At 34.9% G+C, this 23,785-nt stretch overlaps 1 protein-coding gene across 12 annotated transcripts in view; it reads right to left on the reverse strand.

The window, feature by feature from the left end:
• LOC109003869 (protein MICRORCHIDIA 6) overlaps positions 1-12,293 on the reverse strand; it is a 30,823-nt gene extending 18,530 nt beyond the window's left edge. For 3 of the 12 annotated variants that reach the window (XR_004800903.1, XM_035687945.1, XM_018982197.2), the window contains exons 1-3: positions 11,933-12,293; positions 2,006-2,065; positions 1,203-1,261 (exon numbers count right to left, since the gene is read on the reverse strand). The gene's annotated coding sequence lies outside the window, so the exon portion shown is untranslated. Of the gene's footprint in view, positions 1-1,202; positions 1,262-2,005; positions 2,066-7,442; positions 7,483-11,452; positions 11,520-11,932 lie in introns of those variants that run through there. The other 9 variants (XM_035687937.1, XM_035687939.1, XM_035687940.1 and 6 more) reach the window with 9 other exon arrangements.
• Positions 12,294-23,785: the final 11,492 nt, after the last annotated feature.

Raw genomic sequence — 23,785 nt, forward strand, 5'->3', positions numbered from 1 at the left:
AATAGATTTCAACGGCTTAAATAGCCATGATTTTCTTATATCACTGGGCACTCATACTTAGGTGTCGCTCTTCTATGTATGTCTCACTGGACACAGCAAACGTCGCCCCTTTGTATGAGCAATGTGGCTTTTTGCATCATTTGAGGCAATCAGACTAAAGCCTCCACCAACCACTATAACTCTCGCACGAAAGCCACCATCATCCCTAGAATTTTAGAAGCCTAGAAAGAAGTTGGCTTCTCCATCATCTTATACAACACCTTTAGACCCACAATGATCCCGCTAGAAGATGGTAGAATTGTATCTGACCACCACTCAACCAAAGCTTGCCACCTGAAACTCCCACACTTTGTTTGCACACCAAAAACATGTCTTTGAGAGGGCCACATTCCAAAATATTTCAACAAGACTTCTCCGACCCATCCCTTTAACACCCTCAAGAATGAAGTAAACCCTTGTCTAGCACCATCTCCATATTCCGCTAATACCAAGGAGTGTCCAAAGGAATTTGAAAGATGCTAAGCCAAGAAAGCCCAACTACCTTCACATTAGGCTTTTATAGAATTCAATACTACCAGCAGACACAACACACACTCCCACCATGTTTGCCGACCAACCCAACATCATTTTACCAATGGAAATGAATTTGAGCACCTCAAACTTCTTTCAGTGACCCGAAGAGACGACCCACCCTCCCTAGAGAACTAACACCTTTGAATCAACCAAAAAACTCCAGGAGTACATCACACCCATCCAAATAGGCTAATAGCCCAAGAGAGAACTAAAAAGATGAAAGAGGTACTTCTGACAAAATACAGGAGAAGAGTGGGCGATAAAGAGAGATTTTCCACAAGTGTCGAAAATCGAAATAGAGGAGACAAAATGAATAGAAACAAAACATAGAAATATTCCTGAAATAGTCATTAAGAATGATCAAGCATTTACAAAAGCCCTTATAAAAAATTCAAGTCCACTCAAGAACTGTTTCAACAAATATCCTCTCAAAATACAATTCAAACAAGATTGTTGTTTTATTTTTAATTTTTTACAGTTACTTTTTCACTTGTCAAAAAACAAACATTTTACTGTTATTTTTCAATACCTGCCACTATCAATAAGTGTCTTTATCGTGTCACGCCCCATACCCTAAACACTACTAAAGAAATTAAACATGCACTTATGACACCCGGCACTTATCTTACCTTCCTCTTATAATCCTTCACGTGCAATCTATTCCAACTGTCACAACCAACATAGTCATCTGAAAAACAAATGGTGAAGATAAACAGGTGAGTCCACCGGAACTCATACTAACGTGTAAACATGAGTCAATTACAAAATGCAAAACAAAACAAAATCTCAAGATAACAAAGCGATATTTCAAAAACATTTATTTACACTAATAATATAAACAAAAGACTTTTGGCAAAAGCATAACTGAAACAATATCATAACATAACAGAGACCATGTTTAAACCCTATGGCAGGGTTGTGTTACCCCGGCAGCCAGTATGGGCAAAAATAGAAGTGAAATCTCTCCCTTTTAAACTTGGCACCCCGGGTGTATACATAAGAAATACCATGAAGAAAACCACTTTGTCTCCATACAATCAGAAACGGATGTGTTGGTACTAACATAATAATAGAGGCCACAATTTTACACTTGCAGTAAGGTCAGAAAAAAAGCAAAAACAAAATGTTATGCCAGAGGATTTTCAGATGCAATATCATATCAGAACAGAGTACTAAGTAGATAAATATCATCTAATCATATAAAATTTTAAGAATTCATGATCGCTCCTTTTTTTATGTAGTTGAGAACAAGGTACCAAAATTACTAATGTCTGCGCCAGTAATGACTAAAAACTATTTCATTTTCTTGTTCAGATACAAAGAATAGTGCAGAAAATGACCAAGGTTGTTTTCATAATAAAATATGCAATTTTTTCATAAAATCAATGCTAGTCAGTTTTTAGACAAAGTCTAACATAGGAGCACCGCTTACCTAAACCGTTTAACATCTCTAAGTTGCCTCATATGGTGCCCAGCGAAAACCAATCGACACCTAAACATAATTAATACAAACTATAAATTAATATAATTAAACTAACACATATAAAATAAGTCGACAAAACTAAATGACTCCACAACGATAACCCCATGGTTCCAATTCTTCTAACCCGGTTACTACTCACTCGACACCAAGCCAACCAAAATAACTTTCCAAACTACTCCAATTATAAATATGTCCATTCAAATATTTCATAAGCACTCACTACGTAACAAGCTGACCCATTTAATCAAATCTAACAGCATCTCATCAAATATGTTTATACCATAGGCCAAGTCTTGAATTTCATTCCGGTTGAGGTACTGGAACATAATATTTCAGTGCAGTACGTTTCGGTGTACCGTTCGAGATAATCATTATATAAATAAGTTACATATATATGTATAAACAATTATATGTGATCGCAAACTCCACACATGCATCCAATAAAAAAGAAAATATAAGAATTTATTTTATGTGTGAGACTCAGAATTTACTGCCAACTTAACTAGTTAAAGTGTGAGACTAAGGTTGTGTTTGGTTGTTGAACCAAACTTAACTCATCTCAACTTATCTCAAACCAATCATTGATGGGATCCATTACTTTTTCAACCTCCCATTAAAAAATTAAACGCATCTCAACCTACTTCATAGATTAACCGAAAAAGTTATATCCATCTCAACCTAAAAAAGTTAAACTCATCTCAATGGGACCTACAAAATACTACTATTCACAACTCAACTCATCTCAACATCCAAATGTAGCCTAGGAATTTTGGGGTGAAAAAACATAATGGAACTTGCTGGTGGCCACGTGAATCCATGGAGGAGTACTTTGAGGAGTATCTACCTACTCACTTTTGAGCCTCTTTTTTTCAACAATTTACCATGGAGAAAATATAAATTAATACCAACTAGTTTTTAATAGCTTGAAATAGGACCTGAATAAAGAAAGAATAATCGCTTGAAAATTTGTGAGATAAAAATTCAGGCAATTATTGCTTCTGTCAATTTTTCATATTTTGTAATGCAAGTCCTTAATAGAAGCAGCATAAACAAAGCAGAATTCTAACAAGTGGATCACATAAAAGTCAAAACAACATTGTACATCCACAAAATTGATTGATTGCATCTCCTAATATGAAGAAGCCAAGCCTAAATAAAACAATGGAACACCAGGTAAGGTACATGTGCTTACAAGAACTTTTTACAAGACAAAAAGGCTGGGAGAAACTTTTTTTTATTGGTACCGAGTGTCCGAGAACAAAGTCCCAACTAATTCCGGGGGTGTACAGACCCTCGATAAGGAGTTTCCCGCAAGTGCACCTTGGGTAATTCAAGGGGAAGTTCTCTCAGTCCAATGTCTCTAGAAACCGTTTGCACCCAAGAGGATTTGAACCTTAGACCTAAAGGGAGCATACCACCAAGACCAAGGCTTTTACCACTTGAGCCAACCTTAAATAAAATAATATTTCTTCCAAATTGAACAATACCATTGTGTCTTGCCAGTAGCCTATATGTTGGGAGCTTTCTTTATTTTTTATAAGTATTATATATAAATCAATAAAGAGTAACCAAGTACACTGGATGTATACAAGAAAATCCCTAACCCATACTAGGGAGCTCCTACTACCCCAAAAAGCCCGCGAAAAACTACCCAAAATACATCAAGCCAGAGTTAGAAAAAAAACACACATCCCCAACCCCAACCCAATGTTTCCCATAGCCTAACCTCCACCCGAATACCCTCTATGCGAAAGACTACAACCTTCGACTTGAGCTACCGCCCTTAACATCATAGTTGATTGCACAAAAAAGATTCAACTTCCTACTTTTCTTAAAGCTTGATTTGGTATCACGCGAGTGGCTCTCTTCAATCTCAGAGAGTAGAGCTTTAAACTGGTCTTCACAACCTCCATGTGTGATTCCCACAATATGTTGAATCTCATTAACCTTTTGCAAAACCCAATCCGGAGAAGATCCATCTATATTGTTTAAGGAAAGAAGAGATACCAAGGGGACAACGTCTTCCCCAGACGTAGCGCCTGACGTAGTTCCAAATGGCACCAACGATAAACCCTTCAAATCATGTGCCTCCTCAACAACTCCGTTGGTACTCTCCATTGGAGATTCTGGGTTGGCAGCCAGTCCATTCACCTCTGGCGACCTTGTATGTGCAACTTCGTCTAACCCTTTGGATTTCTCAAATACCAAACATGTCGCCTTCTTCGCCATTAAGACTGGGGACACATCAGAACCCTCCCCCAAATGTTCCGTGGAAGCTTGCGTGCATTCCAGCGCAAGAGCTGAAGTCACCAATGAAGAAATGTCGAGAGCGACAACGGAGATTAAAAAAGTGGAGCCCTTCTCAAACACAGGCCCATGGATCTTCGGCCTATTTCGGGTTTGGGAGGCGAAATGGGCTTATGCGGGCCAGCCCAAGTCCTTCCCTTTATCTAGCTTCAAACTATTACACCCAGTGGACTTACTTTTTCCTATTTTTAGGGGCCGCATACGTTGGCCCAAGCCCAGGCCCAAACCTTTGATCATCTTAAAAATCCAAGACTTTATCTCCTTTCTAAACAATTTAAAATCCTCCTTCACGCCCATTCCCTCCTTTTCCAGACTATGCATATACCTCTGCAACTCGTTTTCTCCTGGACAGCTATCCATTTCAGGTGATTGGCGTCTTTCCTTTTCCCTCTTCAGACCATGTCCCACCGAAAGTTCCCCTGCCATGACTCCCTTTTTATGTTTTTGTTCAACCGCAAAAGGATAACTCGGAACTCCATGCACTACGGCCGTCTTCCCTACACCACCCACCGCCACCTCTACATACAACTTGGACGGCCTCACAATCTCCTTCCCCTTCTCTACCTCTCTGTCCATTTGTGGTGCAAGGACTAGATCTTTCTTAGCCAAACTCTGTTTCAACTCCATAGAAAAGCTCTTCCATCCCTTTCCTTCCACTCCTTCTAGGATCGCTAAGAGACCACGACCCCCCCTACCACCACCATAGTCAATTACTTCCAAAAAATGTCCATGAGCGTTCGACCTCCTATGAGCAAACAGAGCTTTGCTTCCATCCCTCCAATAGAACACATTCTTCCACTGTACTAGCCAGCCAACAAGCAGTGGCATTACTGAGCACCATCTCCTTGGTTACCTTCTTGCCCCTTTTTGTAATGCGACAAAAATATCCACCCTCCATGGACATTATAAATACCTTTGATTCTATTAAAAGGTGTTTAAGAATGCCCATGATTATCCCAAAGCAGTAGAAACAATCAAGAAGGCTCGATGCTTCCGGTGAAAGGTCACCGAAACAAACTACCAATCGTTGGAATGAGACCCCAAAATAAACCAGATCTGTGGCAGTGGCTCAGATTGCAGATCATAGGTCACTGGAGAAGAACCAACTTCGGGGGGGGCCAAATTAAAGTCATCGGTCTTGTCTGAGATGGTGGAGATATGGATCCGACACTAGAAAGCGCACAGGACAACTAAGGAGCACGGATCCAACGAGAAAACTTTGAGAAAAGCTAAGAGGAAAAGGGTCGCCGGAGATGAAACGACAATGGGAAGCCCAAACAGGATTTGCCAGATTTTTCTGTGTCGGTGGAGGTGCGAATCCGACGACAGAATGATGTCGTAGGCAAGATCCTCAAAAAAATCCAAAGATTCATGGGAGTGAATGAAATCAGGTCTCCGACAAGACAGTCTATGCCGGACGGCCCTTGGCGAAGTCACCAGGGCTCGTCAAAAGGCTCACATTCTCACAAATTCCATATTCTACTTGGGGGAAGGGGAGGACAACATATCAGTAAAGACAAAAAGACTCCAACACATTGTCTACAACATAGCCATAAACAAGACTCAAGTCTTTCCAAACAAGATAGTAGCTTTAATTAAGCCAAGATGAATTTTTCCTGCAATACAAATAGAGGAAACCCTCCCTCCCCAAAAAACCCATAATAGCAGCTCCATGTTCTTAGAGATACATTAGAGAAGCAATCTCCAAAATTCTCAAGGGGCTCTATCTGAGTTCTTGATCAATTAAAAAACCAAGTAATGATTTTGCGATGCCCCATATGATAAAAATAAGGGTAGGTGGTATATGAGATCTCACATTACTTGAGAATAAAAAGTTCTTGCTCTTTATAAGGTTCCAATTGGGCTAGGGGTGTAAAAAAAAACCGATAAACTGGACCGAACCGGTGGGTTTGGTTCGGTATCAAATCTGGTACGGTCCAGTACCCGTTTTATTTTTCTTAAAACCGTCAAAATCGGTCCAGCTCTTGTTTTTCTTTTTCTAAAACCGGACCAGACCGGTTCATATATATATTATAATTTTTTAGACTATATATAATTCTTATATATAATATATAATTATATATAAAATAGTTTTGTATTATATGATAAATTACTAATTAATATAATATTAAATTTTAAAATCTTATATCACTATAGTCTATTGTCTTAATAGTTATACTAATACTATATCATTATATATTATAATATACTATAATATATCACTATATTATATATTATAATATATCACTATAATCTATAATACAATAATAATATACTACAATATATTATTATTATAGTATATAATACTATAATATACTATAATATAATATTATATATTATATAATATATAATATAGCATATTAAAATCGAAAAATCAGACCGAACCGGACCGAAACTGATAAAACCGAAAATACTGGTTTAGGGGGATAACCAGTGCAAAATTGGTTCTTGAAAATGTAAAACCGGTGCATATCGGTTCAGTTCCAAATTTTGTCCAAAACCGGACCAAATCGGACCGGTTATACCCCTAAATGGGCTCCAATTGTATTATTGATTAGTCCTTTTAGATAATAAGTTATGTGATTTGGGTCTTCCATTAGGGCGTTACAAATGGTATCAGAACCTATCCCAAACAGAAATGTAGGACTTGAGCCATGTCACCTACAATAGACTGGCCCAACGAGAACGTCGTGAATTTAATGGGGGGAGATTGTGATATCGCATATGAGGATAAGGGTAGGTAGTATATAGGATCTCACTTTGCTTGGCAATGAGAGGTTCTTGCTCTTTACAATGTTCTAAGGGAACTCCAATTGTATCATTGATTAGTTATTTTGGAACATAAGCCATGTGATTTAGGACTTCTATTGGGGCGTTACAAATTTGGCCATTCATGTTATGGTTTTATAGTTCTGGTTCTGGATATGTACAAGACGATGGAAAGATGGGGAGGAAAATGTGGATACTCTTCAGACATGGGTTTTGTGTCCCTATTGTTCAAGACACTCCCCATTTCAACAACCAAAACCCTGATACTAAATGAAAACCAACAAAAGAAAAGCCGAAACAGTTGAATTACCAAGCTAAGGAACAATCTCAAACCACCGGAGGAACACAAGTTGCAACGGAGTGAATCAAGCAACACGAGCGAGTGGTCCAAGCTTCAGCGGAGCAATAGGAGCTGCAATGGCATGGGTTGTGTAGGTGGTGCCGGTTGTCGGAGTGTGGATCAAAGTTTTGAATACCGTTTCGGTGGCCGTTTCGGTCAAGGCACTGGAATGAGATATTTCGGTACCGGTACCGTTTCGTGTACCGTTTCGGAATAGTATATATATGGATAAATTATATATATATATACACACAAATTATTTTCTAAAATAACAATAAAATAAGTCATAAAACAAGTAATACTTCTCAATACAAGTCTTGAATTTTAACAACACACATACTTGTAAAACTAAATAAGTTTTCAATCCAACTACTAAAATAAAATCACTCATCTTCATAAAAAAGACAATAAGGATCAACATTCGAAATGTTATTCATAATATTTTCATCAACGTCACCATCACCATCATCATCACCGTCAATCCAACTATTAAAATAAAATTGGCGTCGCGGCAAACCAAGAAAAGAAGAAAAAATTAAATGAAAAAAAAAAAGATGAAGTTTGATATTTGATTCTTGAAGCAAGAACTTGAAGATGAACTAATGAAGTCTGAACTGAAGTTGGCGTGCGAGATAGAATCACAGAACTACAGAAGACTAAAGAAGAAGAAAGGAAACAAAAAGTAAAAAGTAACCTAAAGGCTTAAAGTTAAAATCCATAAATGCCCCTTACCTTTACTTTAAATTACAAAACTACCATAGGCTCTAGCTCATAAATTACAAAAATGCCCCTTTACTTTTAGACATTCAGAATCCGGATTCATTTAGTACCAAAATATTTACCAAAATGCAATGAAGGTAAATTTTGGACCGAAAGTCCCCATTCCAGCAAGAATACCAGGATCTGGCCGGAATGGACCAGAACAAGCTAGAAAGGCCGAAATTTAATCCGGGATACCACCCCTAATATGTGCTAGTTACTATTTTGACACGGCAAATTTCAATTGTTCCTGCCGAAACGTAACGAAAATAAAAATATTTTCACATACTCCAATTCTGAACATTCTGACAAACTGCATACATACTCCAATCAACCCTCCATTATTTAGGATCCCGAGGTTGAGAGACAGTGATCGTTGAGTGGAGGATGGCAGTGGTGTTGGGGCATGGGGGACGTTGTTAGCGACAGCAAGGACAAAGGTGAGGGCAAAGGACAAAGACCGAAAGCTAGAAATGGCGTGGGCAACGGTGTGCAACAAACGAGGCAGGGGGTTGGACAAACGGCATAGGATAGGATGGCCTACGTGACAAAGCTGCAACCAAAGACGACAAGGAACGTCAAAGGAAAACTCACTGTAGAGAGAGAGAAAGAGCTGGTCGGAGAAGCATATCGACGTGACGAGCGACAATCAACACCAGTAAAGATTATAGCAGCACGAACTATGGAGCAAGGCTTTGGCAACAACAATGCCAAGACGGTTGTGGCACAACGGGGAAAGGGAGAGTGCAAACACAAAGAGAGAGAGAGAGAGAGAGAGAGAGAGAGAGAGAGAGTCCCTAGGTAGTGTCCATGCGCAAGAGGAGAGAACAAAGAGAAACGTCGGGGTTGGGGGAGAAAAAATAGGGTTTAGGGAAACTTACCAAAACATCACCCGATTCGTTTCATTTCTTTTCCACGGGCTAGGCTGGCTAAAGAAATGGATCTTGGGCCAGGTCATTACATAAGGGTTTGTGCAAGTTTGGGTAATGAAATGAGAAGAGATTATCTCAAAACTTCTCACAATTTCCCTTTCAAACATCACTCAAACACAAAATACTTTTCAATTTCAATTTTTCAAATTTTTCATATAATCATTACTTAATCATTATAACTTTTACAAATTTCATACTTATCAAAAAAAAAAAAAACTTTTACAAATTTCAAAACAAAACAAAAAAACCAATACAACTTTTCAAACTTTAAAGCAAAAGTAATATTAAAAAATTACATTCAAACAATTTGTTAATTTTATAATATTTTTCAACTTTTTTCTTTCATTTCTCAAAACTCAATAAAATATCTTAACCCAAACAATTCCACTACCATTCACTGAACATTTCACTATGATTTACAGAATTCTAAAATACTCCAAATGTCCAAACGAGCCCTTAATGTATTAATTCTTTTTTAGATATGTTTCTCAATGCGTCTCATCAGCTTTGGTTTTATAAACTTCAACTCACTTTGCAGTGTAGTTAGCAAACCATGTTCCATATATCTAAGTATGATGTGGTTATTTCAAAAGAAAAATATACCCAAAAGAAGAGAGATCAAGCATCGACTATTTGCAAGCGGTAAGGGTTTTGATCTTGGTGTTATGCTCCCTTCAGGTCTAAAATTCAAACCCTTTGATACTAACAATTTCTATAGGCCACATCTCATGGGTAAAAAGCCAATAATTTACATGATTCGTGTAATGGAACGCATTACATGACTCCAAGGTTTAAACAAATTAATGACATGTTGCATTTGCAAGGTCTCGGAATTTCTCATTATCAAAAAGATTGCATTTTTTTAAGATAATAGGATAAGCATTATATTATCTCTGTCTCAAGTTAATTTAGGTTGCATCCGTTTCAACATAAGATGAGGAAAACAAAAGGAAGTATTGTTTGGTGGAGAGCAAAAAACAAAAGAAAAACGTTCATGCATATGCATACAAATTATTTGTCAGCCATCACCCCTAAACAATTATGTCACTACTTTCTAGTTCTACAATCATCACAACATCGTCAAATACCACCCTAGTCTTAAACCCCAAACTAAACAAAATTTGAGATGTCGTCAAGGGAGGATCTAAGTTAAGTCACGCCACAAAGTGGACAAGGTGATACTCTAAGGAATGCTTGAGGTTAGAGTGGGAGAGAAAGACGACAAAAGAGGACGAAGTTAGCATCAATCAGATACATAACAAAGGGTAGTTACAAGACAAAATTATAGCATGCGATAAGGGGTCAAGTAAAAAATCATATTTGCTTGTTCCAATAACCATCCATCCATCCAAGGAGGTCAGAGGCCAGTCGTCTCTTTCAGCATACACGCTTTCTTAAATTCATCTCCTTAGAATTTGCCCATAAAGCCACCCATTTCAATTTTTTGTTCGATTCGCCATGGAAGAAAAAAGTAGGATAGGAAAGTATGTCCTTTTCTTATAAGTAAAAGATGAGAAAGTATTTCATGGCCCATGAAACCCACATTTTTTCAGTGACTAAAGGGAGGGAAAAGTAGTTGATATTTTCAAGTGTTGGACAATTCTTAGGGGTAATGTTTACATCTCCGATATGTGGAAATTGATCCCTCACTATATTATGGAGAAATAATATTTGCAATCATAAAATACACAAGTGTCGCGCACTCCTTTTAAAAAAAGTGAGTAAATATAGGACCAACATGATGAAAAAAAAAAACTAATTTTTTAATAGTGGACCCCACTCTTTTTCAAAAGAAGTACGCGACGCTTGCACAATACATGACTGTATTTCTAGATTACTCATATTATGTGATATTTGTGAATAAAGAGAAATTATAGATGCTTTGAAGACCAAGAGCGTTCCTTAGACAAGCTGAAGAGATTCTTTTTTAACACTATTTTCCTGGGCTTCGGTCATTGTTTGTAATGAGGATAGCTTTCATAGTTTGCTTATATACATCACTAGTGCTTTGTGGTTATTAGGTGTATTCAGTATATACTTCCGATGTAGTTGGACTATACTTTTACTATCAATAAAGTTTTACTAATAAAAAAAATGAAGGGAGGAAAGAACAAATGAACCAAATAACAAAATAACAAAATCTCAATAACAACAATAAGATATCGGTGAACAGGGCAAAATGGAACAACAAAAATTGCACACAACACAATGGAGCCCAATCAAAGCATTGAGAGAATACGACAAAACACGGGTATACTTAAGGGTGCAAAATTACTACAACATCCAAACCTGCATTTGCATTCAACGGACATGGAGCTTTGTTGCTATCGTAAGCAGTTGCTCTGCAAAAGCTTACGTATGTATATTGAGTGAACAAAAAGGGAGAGGCAGGTGGAACAGATTGCAGATATTCAGAAAGAAGAACCAGACAAGTTGAACCTACGAGAAAGGAAAGGAAATAATGCGAGCAGGTGGAGTGCGTAAGCGACGGATGTGAGGGACGGAGAAGGATGCGACGTGGTTTTTGTTTGCGTGAAAACAAAAGACAGAGAGACGAAAGGGGAGACTTAAACCCAACCCCAAACAAAAAATTATGCTAACATCCCTACCAACAAACAATTAACGTAGCATTTTCAATTTTTAATTAAAGAAAACTCGAAAGACTACGCTTAAAAGCAAGTGAACTGGATAAAGAGAGAACATACTAAAGAAGCAGATAACAGAACTACCAGAGAAGAAGATTGAAGACAGTAGAACAAGAAAGTTCACCTTTTACCTTCTCAAACTAGATCCCAAGAATATCTCCCTGAACAAAATATTCTCCAACCAACCAAAATTGACCAAAGATCTCTAAAACCCACATAAATGTCTTCAAAAAGATATGAGATCTTCTAAAACTTGCACATGGAGAGAAAAATTTCTAAATCTTTTTCAACTTTCACTCCCTGTCATGAGTTGTAGACATCAAAGATATTTATCCAAAATCTCCTCACATTTGAACATAGAGTGAGAAAATTTTTAAATCTTCCTTCAACTTTCACTGTTATTGTGGCTTGCAGATATGAGAATGAAATTTTACCAAACCCTAGAACAAGTGTTTTCAAAAACCAAAAATTGTTAAAAAGTATAGGAAAGGGTGTGGCTTGGAGTACAAGGGAGGGAGAGCTTTTAAGGAAAACGACAGTTCCATGACAGCTATATATTGATTTTTTTAAAATTCCGAACCTAACTCCTATTAGTTCGTTGTGTTTCCTTGGGATATTGTTTTGTATGTTAGTTATTTTAAAAAAATAAATAATTTAAGTTTGTTTGAATTGAGACATCTTATTTTATTTTATTTTATTTTATTATTATAATATTTTTAAATTTTTATATAAAATATAATAAATAATTTTATTTTTTAAAAAATTAAAAGTAAAAATAATATTTTTATAATATTTTATTTAACTTTATCTCATTTTTTATCAACTCACTATCCAGACCTCACCTTAAAATATTTCGTAATAAGTAAATAATTATATAGAACAAAATAAATATCAAGGCTCAAAAAATTGAAATCGGGTTCGGAATTGGATAAAAATCAATTCAATGAATCGGATGATTCAACAAATTACTGATAATTTTGAATCGGATATTTTAATATTAATAAAAAGCATTAAAAACCATATTTGCTACAATTCAAACATGTTATATCATGTATAAAATAGTATAAAATATAAATTTATTGACTTGTTTCAATATAAATACGATATGAATCTAAATAATTTCTATAAATATGTAATTTATGTATTTAACTTCCATTGTCGTCATTTTTTGTCTTAAATACTAAAAGGATAAAGACCATTAAGTTATAAATACATGCCAAATGTAGTATTTTATGCACAACCAAAAATTTAATATAAAATACTTATTCATCTCTTTAATTTTTTGTTCAACTAAAAAAAATAAAAAAAACTACATGTTTTATCTTTTATTTTCTCTACGATTCTTATTGAATACAACAATGAAGAAGTTAATATATGTTTAGTTCTATCATATTTTTATATAAGAAATTAAAAGAAAAACTTAGTTGTTAAACAACTTAAAAATAAATATAGTTTTGAATCGATTGAAATCGGGTCAAATGGGTCTTAAATCGGCTTGAATCTGTATGAATCGGTCAATTAAAAGTGTTCAATGAACAATTCAAAATGTTCACTAAAATTGGTTGGATTTCTTACCGAGTCAATTGAATCGACTGAATTGAATCATTCTTTCAAGCCTTAAATTAAATATCGTATTAATTATTTTTTATGTTTCCTTTAAATTAGTTTAAAATGTTTTATTCTACATCTAACTAATGGTGGGTTTGATCTTAACAGTTGAATCTCTTGAAAAAGAAAATGTTTATTTGCACCCGGCAGGGGAAACCCCCGCTTACCCATCCCTCCACATGTACAAATGAAACGCTGCGTTTCATATACACCATATCAGACTTTGCTTTCTCCCTCCCTTCCCTTCGTCACAGACACAGCAATATCACTCTTCCCTCTATTGTGCGCCTCCCCACATCTCCGTCACCCCTTTCCTCTCATACACAAGGCCGCCGCAAGCCATCGCAATGGAAATCACAACTTGCTGTGTATTTTTAATGTCTAACCCTCCTGCGTAGTTTCTATGTCTAATTTGTGTATTTGCTCTTGGTCAACTCAAGGTCTAACCAACCACACTATATTTTCAGCCATGGAAACAATTATAACCTTGGTTATAGATGAAAGTGAAGAAATTCCCTCATATCTTCTCGCTCCTTTTCTAGATAGTGTAAAAAAGGAAAATGAGGTAATTTTATTGACTTTACATATGTTGCATCTCAATTTCTTTATGAAATTGGAATCTTATCTATCTTTACTCACTGTTTCAGACTGCTTCGCCTATTGAGGGGGAACTGGGGGAGAGAATTATTATTAATTGTGTTGTTAAGCTTAAACATTGTCTCAAGGAAGCAATTCAATCTATGGGCATTGCTTTGGATGAATATTCTCAAATAGTTGCTTCTATATGCCAAAGTGGTTATGTTCCCCTTGAACATGAACATGTCAATGGCTATGGGGAGCATTTGGTGCGTATCAAATTCTCATTTATGGAATGATCTCAAGTTAGCCAGTATACTAGTTGATGATATCATACTTTTTCATGCCTCTTTCCCAAGTAGTCCTTTTTTTTCTTTTCTCTAAAACTAGGTTGGGTAATTCATTTTCCTCATAATGTTTCTCAAGGTAAATTAGAACCTCCTTGTGCTCTCCTATCTACCATTTGATTTTCAAAGGAGGGACAGCGATTATAGGGAGGAAGTTAGGATTAAAGTGTATAGAGAACCAGGCTAGACTGAAATTTTCTGAGTCAGCCATTAAATAAAATTATATAAAAGACATTGAAATATCCTTTTTATTTGTAATAAGTTAGAAGAAAGCACAAAAATTCCGATTTGCCACCAAAGACAGATCCAAATGAGTAGCCCCATGTATCTCATTACCCCTACCATCTCCAAGTCATTTATCCATTGAATTTTGTTTGTATTTACTACTATTTATTTTTATTATGGAAGCTTTACAAAATTTTAATTTTTATCAATCAGGTGACGGAGGGTCTTACTCCAGATATTGTTTGTGGCACTAAAGTTGGCCAACCTGTGGATGGTACTTTGAAATCAGCAATGAGTAATGGCACTAGGAATGATGAAACTTTAAAAAGCAAAAAAATTTCAAAATCATTACAGAGTCGTGTTCTTGCTAAACATTCCTAAAGCATTGGTGCAAGAAGCAATGACTAGCCTGGCAGCTCAGGCTCTACAAAGGCAGCCAAGTTAGAAATTGAGCGAGTCTCTGTTCCAATGAAAAGGGTTAGGAAACCTAATTCCTTAATGAATCTTGAGGAAGGCTATGATCATACTTGAATTTCTCCTGGAAGAAAAACTACGATCACACATCGCAGAAAACCTCATGATGGGGGAGTTGATGATACACCTTCTGAAAATCCAGATTCCTCAATGAGCAATTTATCCCCTGAGAACGTGACTAAACCATCAGCTTTCGAACCCAGATTCCTCAATCGACAAATTCTCGCAATTTCTTCTGGCACAGTTTCGACAACATGAAGACGAAAAGTTAATGGTCAATGCTCAGATGGGTTCGACGGCAAGAAGATGATGAAGTTGATGGCCAATGCTCAGTCGATGGCACAAAGATGACAAGTTCTCGCAGTTTCTTCTGGCGCAAATGGGTTAGCTGAGATGCAAACAATTCTGCTACGGAATGAGTTTGGTGCTAGCTGAGATGGGTTTGATTTCTGTCTGAAATTGATTTTTTTTTTAAAATAATATAAGCTAACATGGCATTAACCACTTAAGTCGATTCCGCAAAAGGTACCCAACGGCAGCTACCTATAGCAGAATTGCTTGAAAGATCTTATTTTTCCATTCCAAGCTCTGTGGGCAGGGCAATGGATGTAAGCTTATCTCTATTTGTTTTTTCCTCCTCTCTCTCTCTCTCTCTCTCTCTCTCATGCAATTTCTCTTTTTATTGGGAATGTGTTTCTTTTCAGCTTGGTTGTTGAGAAAACTGAGGAAAGAAAACAAATTGATTGTCTGGGTTTTTTGCATTATGTCTTAAAGTCGACTTAGTTAAACAGAGTTTTTAGTGTTTTTATCTGTTTCCTCAATTGCCAAATTAACAACCCAATACAACATATGCGATTTTTTTTCTAGGTTTTAATCATTTTGTTATGTTTTGATGAGAGATGCTGTGATTTGTATAATTTACTTGTGAATCAAGAAGCATTAGCAAAATTGGGAATTCAAAATTTTTTATATAACCAAATTGTTAAATCAATACAATATATTTGTATTTAGGTCACCAAATCATAAGGCATCTCATAAATTATATTATTGAATAAATGCACCATTGATATATAAGAGAAGATAAATGATATTTGAAATTTTAGGATGTGCAAATCTTGCATATTCTTTTTAAAAAGTAAGTAAGTCTACAATTCACAAAAAAAAAAACTTATTTTTCATTTTTGCAAATGGAGTTTATGGAACTTGTATATTTTAAAACTGTAACTAACATTACTCATAAAAAAATCTAAAGCCAAATCTCTAATAGCTTGAAAAGGCTATCTTTATTGATTGAGCTGCATTATTACATATTTTATATATTTAAAACCAATATATTTTTAATTGATTTATTATTTTATTATTGGTTTTAGTTGGAAAAAATGGTTAAGAGACATAAATCAAAATTATGATTTAAATTGATTAATAGCAAAATTTATGCTAAATTTTATAACTTGTGATTTAATTGGGCAATATTTATCCACTTGCACAACACACTTTTAATATTTTATTCTTCATCTTTTGTCCAATTTTATTTTTATTTTTAATTAATTAATTAATTATCTTATTTTCTTTGTCTAGTTTTATTTTATTTTCTTTAATTATTTATTTATTTTGTTGTCTAGTTTTATTTTTATTTTTTATTTATTTAATTTATTTTTTTCTGTTTTACAGCTTCTCCTAAACGATATGTCATTTTTCCAAAACAGAAAAACTAGGAAAAAAAACCATCGTCTGCTAAACGAAGTGTCGTTTTGTTCATAGAAAAAACATTCAAAAAACATTTTTTAATTTAAATTAATGTCATTTAATTTTCTGCACCTTTAAATTTCTGCAATTTAATTTCCAGCAATTTTAATTTACTATCTTGCACTTTAATTTCTTACTTTACAATGCTACATTAAAAAATTTAACAAACATGAATCTAGTTCACGGCCAATAAATTTTCTTTTTCGTTGCACTCCTTCGTTTATTATACATATAATCACTTTTAGTTTTATTTTCTCATTGTAAATATTTTTCATCATTTTACACGGGTTTAATTTTTAAGCATTTGTCCTGAGAAGACGATTTAAAAATTTATTCATAATTATTACGCGACACTCTCATGCACTTGGAATAGCCTTTGTGCTGCTAATTTCCGAGCGAGTCAAGTTTTTGGCACCGTTGTCGGGGATAGCTACATAAATTTAAACTCATAGTTTTCATCTTTATTTTCATTTTTTTATTCGTTGTTTTTATTTAAAAAAAAGCCATGTCAACGTCCAGGATTTCCTGGCATGATGAAGTGATACCGACACACGATAGCACAATGATTGCAACTATCCGCTTTGGCAGAGTAGTTATATTGCCTGTTATCCCATTTGTTTGGTGTTATTTCTTTAGGGATATTGAGTCTAAGAAAACCCACTTTTGAATGAGTATTATATTGTTGTTTCATTAAATTTATTGCAAAAATAAAAATTAAAAAAATCATTTTTTTAGCGTGTATTTATTTATATTCACTTTTATTAACTATTCATTTTTTTTAGCGTGTATATTTTTTAGTGCGTATCCAGCTTGACATATTTATTTTTGTTTCTTTTGTTGTGTGGATTGATTTTTTGCCTTCCAACGTGTGTGAGCCTCCTCCCTTACATCAATGCATGTTCATAAAAATAAAATAAAAAAACGTTTGAATTTTATTTATGTTGTTTGAACTGAATTTTTTTTATGTATTGGGTGAGAGATAAATTGCGTAGAGTTACATCAAACAATAAACATGAATAAAGCATGTATGAAAATATTTTATTTCATAATCTCAAAAACGACTTACAAAAACTTGAGACTTTTAGCCTCACATTTCAGGCGCTCTTGGTCTTCATAAATAGACATGTTATCCTTATCTAAAGGAGTAGGCAGCTGAAATGAAGAGGCAAGTAAGGATTTTAAATCCTTATTCTCCTGCTTCAAGTCTCCAATTGTTTTGTTAGATTCATGAACAAGTCGTTGAAATTCATAAATCTGTTCGTTAACCTCTTCAACTTCACGAGCTCTAAACTGCAATCGCCAGAAAAATGCACAAATGCCTGATGAGTATCAAGTATCGAGACTCAGCAGTTCATAAATAGTATCATCATCTGACTTGTTAGTCAGATTATTTTCCTGCTGCATCATGGCACCTATCGTGGACGTAGACATAATTGGAAGCCGGGATGCAGAATGCCCCATTTGGTGAAAAATGGGGTTGTTGGAAGAATGCTGAGCCATTATAAAAAAAAAGCTTAGAAAACGAGAATGCAAATGAACTTCAGAGAATAAAAGTGAGTTGATAAAAATGAAATGAAACTCAAGACTGTATTTATAGGAATGGAAATGAGAACAAGACAAACTGGATACATATTTTATTTAGCTACAACAACGAGATTAACTGCAGACTGTCCTTATGTTTCTTGTGAACGATGGACCTCTGCTACTAATTGCTGCTCTTCACTTTGTAATTCTACCCCCTCTCGTTCCAACTCCTCTATGTGTGGTTGTATGTCTTGAGCATACCGGTCCATATACTTCCTCAACTCCCTGTTTTCATGTTTTAATATTTTATTCTTTCTCCTTTTGTTTGCAAGTTTTTGTTGCAACTCTATTATTTGATTCTTTAGCTGATCAACCTCACTAACCCTTAACAGTAACCTACGGGACGTGGTGGTAATAGCGACAGCATATTGAGCGCTAAGCATTCACAATGTTGCAACAACCTCAGCATCACTCATGTTGGAAAAATGCACCTCTACCCCTATCATAGCGTTGACGGCCTCAACATTAAAGATGAGAGGTTGATGTATAAATGGTTCCTGATTTAAATCAGGAACATTACTCAAAGAATTTTGCTCAACCATTTGAGAAATTGTGAAAAATGTGAGAGATGCAAAGAAATTGTTGTGTATTTCAAAGGGTGAAAATGGTCTTTTATAGAGACCCAGAGCACTTAAGGCTCAGCGAAAACTGATCCAGGCGAGACCCAGGGCAGAGCTCAAGGCTCTAAAGCATGTCGGCTCGCACTTCACAGCACGAATCAGGACTCGAGACTTCATGATTTACGGCACTTGTCGAACTCCGGAATTCAAGACACTTGTCTGGTTCCAGGTTTTACGGCAATTGGATGATTTTGCATGATTAAAATTTTCCCCCCAAGCATTTCATACTTAGCCAGGAAGTTTTTCTTCACAACTCCCATGTACATATTTGAATCTTGATTCTATTATTGCATCTCGTTGTTTATTTAAGTGTTGTTTTTGTATTATTTTATTTGATTATTTCTTGTGTTGTTTGTTTATTTTTTGTTTTTGTTTATTACTATTTTATTTTATTTTTTGCGTTGATTGTTTCTCTATACATTTCTTTTCTTCTCTATCAGCATTGAGGACACTGCTTTGTTCAGTTGGGGGGAGGGAATTGCATTCTGATGTGCGATTCTAAAAAAAAAGAAAAAATAGTGTGTTTATTCTTTTTTAATGTTCTGTTGATTGCTTCTCTTTCTTTATTTTCTGTGTTGATGTTTCTTTTATTGCTTATCTTTTCTTTATTAGTATATGTGCACTGGAATAACATAATTTTTTATTTAAATGCGATATGCACTGTTATACATATGATTGACACACATTCTATCATTTTATAAAATTTAAGCATCTTGGTGGAGTAGTTGAGCGGAATTATTCTTATGAAGATTTATTTTCAAACTTGAGCATAGAGCATAATCTCTTATGCATCATATTTTATTTTATGTGTGACTTGAAATAAGGGGATGCTATATTTTATTGAGATAGACTTGACATGATTTATATATAATGAAGGGAAAATCTTGAAGGACATTCTACACATGCTTAGACTTGTAGTGTTCTTCATTATTGTTCATTAATTTAACACAAGAGAAGTAAACTGCAGGACTATTGAGCCTTTTGCAATAAATAAAAAAAAAATGACATGCCTCAGTGGTAAGGGCAAACTTAGGAATGTGTGGGTTAGGCGCACAATCCTGAGATCAATTCCCCACTGTTCGAATCCTTCTAAAAATAATAATAATAATAATAATAATAATAATAATAATAATAATAAAAGGATGAAGCGTATGAAGTTTTCCTAAATAAAGGGCTAGAAACAGTTACCCAAACTCTGAGGATTGAATGTTCATCATTTAAACAAAGTTGATGTGAAAACTGTTAGTCCTTACGCTTTGAGATAGTTAGATTCAGAAATAATTAATCTTAAAGTTGAAAAATCCTATGACAAATCCTGATTAGTAATGAAGAACACACAGTCATTTAGCTACACACATATATCTGAGATATTTTCTCCAAATTCTTTGTGAAAGATTGAGACAGTCTTGGTGAATATAGCTCCGGGAGGTTGAGTAGTCATGTGTCGCATTTTGTGAGAATTCATTATTATGTTTGATTGTTTTTGTTTGGATTTCAAACTTTATGCACTTTATGCAATATTCATCTCAATTAATTTTCACTATTTTGGTTAGAGACTAGCAAAATGCTAGTTGGAGCTATGATTGAGCTGTATTATTGCATATTTTATACATTAAAAACTAATATATTTTTAATTGATTTATTATTTTATTATTGGTTTAGATGGAAAAAATGGTTAAGAGGCATAAATCCAAGTTGTGATTTAAATTGATTAATAGCATAGTTTATGCTTACTTTTATAACTTGTGATTTAATTGGACAATATTTATCCACTTGCACAACACGCTTCTAATATTTTATTCTTCATCTTTTGTCCAATTTTATTTTCGTTTTTAATTAATTATTTATTTTCTTTTCTTTGTCTAGTTTTATTTTTGCTTCTTTAATTATTTATTTGTTTTGTTTGTCTAATTTTACTTTTATTTTTTCATTTACTTTTATTTTTTTATTTTACAGGTTCTAAACGACATGTCATTTTTCCAAAACGAAAAAACGACCTGTCGTTTGTCTCTAGGAATAAAACTGTCGTCTGCTAAACGTCATGTCGTTTTTTCATTGCAAATGAAAACTTCCTCCATCTAAACGACATGTCGTTTTGTCCATATACAAAAACGACATGTATTTTTCATCATCTTCAACCTCACGCAACGTTCAATTGGCCTCGAAGCATCACCTCCATCGCACGACCAACTCCGCACGCACCACCCATGTACAACCGTGCACCTGCATCCACACGAAGCTCAGGTGAAGTGAGGGAGTACAGTAACACAATTGAGGGCCTAATGGACCAACTATTGTTACCGGGCGTTCCTCCTTCACTTGTAGCGTCCATTTTCAGTTTTATTTTAGTTCGAAGTTTATGATAAATTATTGGAATGTTCATTTCAATTTCTGTCATTTAAATTAACATCATTTAATTTCATGCACTTTAAATCACTGTTCGTTTAAATTATTGTCATTTGAATTCCTTGCATCTTAAAATTCCTACTATTTGAATTTATGTCATTTAATTTTCTTCTTTGTAAATTCCCGCAATTTAAATTAATGTCATTTAATTTTCTGCACTTTTAATTCCTGCAATTTAAATTAATGTCATTTAATTTTCCTGCACCTTTAAATTTCTGCAATTTAATTTCCAGCAATTTTAATTTACTGTCTTGCACTTTAATTTCTTACTTTACATCGCTGCATGAAAAAATCCAACAAACATGAATCTGGTTCACGACAAGTAAATTTTCTTTTTAATTGTATTTCTTCATTCATTGTACATATCATCACTTTAATTTTTATTTTCTCATTGTAAATATTTTTCACCATTTTTCATGGGTTTAATTTTTAAGCATTTTTTCTGATGAGACGATTTAGGAATTTATTCTTAATTATTACGCAACACTCTCCTGCACTTGGAATAGCCTTTGTGCTGCTCATTTCCAAACGAGTCATTTATCTATAAAAAGTGGGATAAAAATTATTGCTCATCATCTCGTCTACTGAAATAATGGTGAGGAAGAAAAATAGTCGTTCATAAAGATCCGACGAGAGCCCTCCTCTTTGGAGTGCACTTTAAAATCTATAAAAATTTAGTGAGGTACGTGTTACAAAGTATGATCTAACTACTATTCCATAAAGAATCCTTAGTTAATTCTTCAAGTTAAGCATCAAAGCTATATCCCACTGGAATCAAGTGAGACCTTACTATATTTTGCAAATAACCTTTATTGGAGTTTGGGAATGCTGCTGAGGTTGTTAGAAATTGTTCAAATAGTTGGTGTCGTTTATGGAAACGAAGTTTCTCTTACAAAAAGAAATTTATTGTTGAGGCAAGATCCATATGCCGACAACCACACGTTCATGTACACTTTGGGCGGAAGCAAACACGATAAATAGACGACCAATAGAGTGGAGTGGTAGGTCTCAAAGCTAGAGGAGAAGCTGTAGAGGTGGCTATGGAGACTCTTCAGAAGGAAAACGAGGAGTTGAAGCAAGGCCTAGAGAAAAACACTGTTGGATTGGAGGGGAGTGAGGACCAAGGTTATGACCATCAATCAGACGAAGTGTCCCAGAGCGAATGGAAACTGCACCAGACCATATAGCTTGAAGAACTTAATTGAGAAAAGGGCGAAGCCGGTAAGGATGCTATCAATCGTGTACAACCTGCTTAACAATACAGATCTTCCATACAACAAGGAAAATAATGATGTTCCCTTTTTTCCAAAATTGAAGGTCTCTCAAATGGGTCTCTACAATGGGTCCAAAGGCGATTGAGCATTTGGAGAACTTCAAAACTCACATGACACTACATAGGTTCCCAGGAGTGATTAGGGACGTGCAAATCCTTTGTCGGCCTCGACTTTGGCTGACATCTTCTCCGAATCCGACTCCGACTCCAACGAAATTAAAGTAGTCGAAATCAAAGTACCTCCAAAATTTCATGTTGGAGTAGGGGTTCGAAGCTCATCTAGGCTCTAAACCCCAACTTCGAACTCTGACTTAAAAAATAAAAAACAAAAGTTCTGCTGCCATTTTTATTGATTCTCTGAACAAAGAAAGAGAAGTCTATATTATTTTTAGTGTATTTTTTGTGTCTGTCTCAGTACATCTATCCCTGTTAATGTCAATCCCCTTATCTTTTGTCTCTATTTTGCTTTTTTATGTTTATGTTTCGATTCAATTTTCAATTCACCATCCTTTATTTTTTATTTTTTAGTTTTTTCTATTTTTCTTTTATGAATGGTGTAGAGACTAGAGAGAGTCGTAGACGGTGGAGATAGACTTGTAGAACTTTTAGTTTTCAAATCAGTGTCAATTTTTTACTTTTTTGAGTTTTTTGGTTTAAAAAAAAAAAAAGTTGTTCTAGGGCCTCCTGAGGAGTGATGAACGACCTTGTGGGGATTGATGAACTGATGTTAGTCTTTTTTGAGTTTTCAACTTTTCGCTTTTCAAATCATTTTCAACTTTTTTTTTTTCATTTTTTTTAATTACTTTTAGTTTCTAGATCCAATCTTGATCATTGTTCCTTTACATCGACGGCTAATTTGAATATAGCAGTAACAATGCATATATATATATATATACACACTCACATAATTAGTTTTTAATATTTTTGTATCCGACCTCCTATTCATTTTGATTCTTCACCACCGAGCCTCTATTCTCTTCCCAGTCTCATTTCCTTTTACATGTTTCTGTACATGTATACAATTCATTGGAATATACAAACTCCATATCATAACGGTGGTTTTAGTAGCGTCAACTAGGGGTGTAACTGGTCCGGTTCGGTCCGGTTTTGGATAAAAT

This window comes from Juglans regia, chromosome 2 (assembly GCF_001411555.2).
Source record: "Juglans regia cultivar Chandler chromosome 2, Walnut 2.0, whole genome shotgun sequence".
Lineage (NCBI taxonomy): Eukaryota > Viridiplantae > Streptophyta > Magnoliopsida > Fagales > Juglandaceae > Juglans > Juglans regia.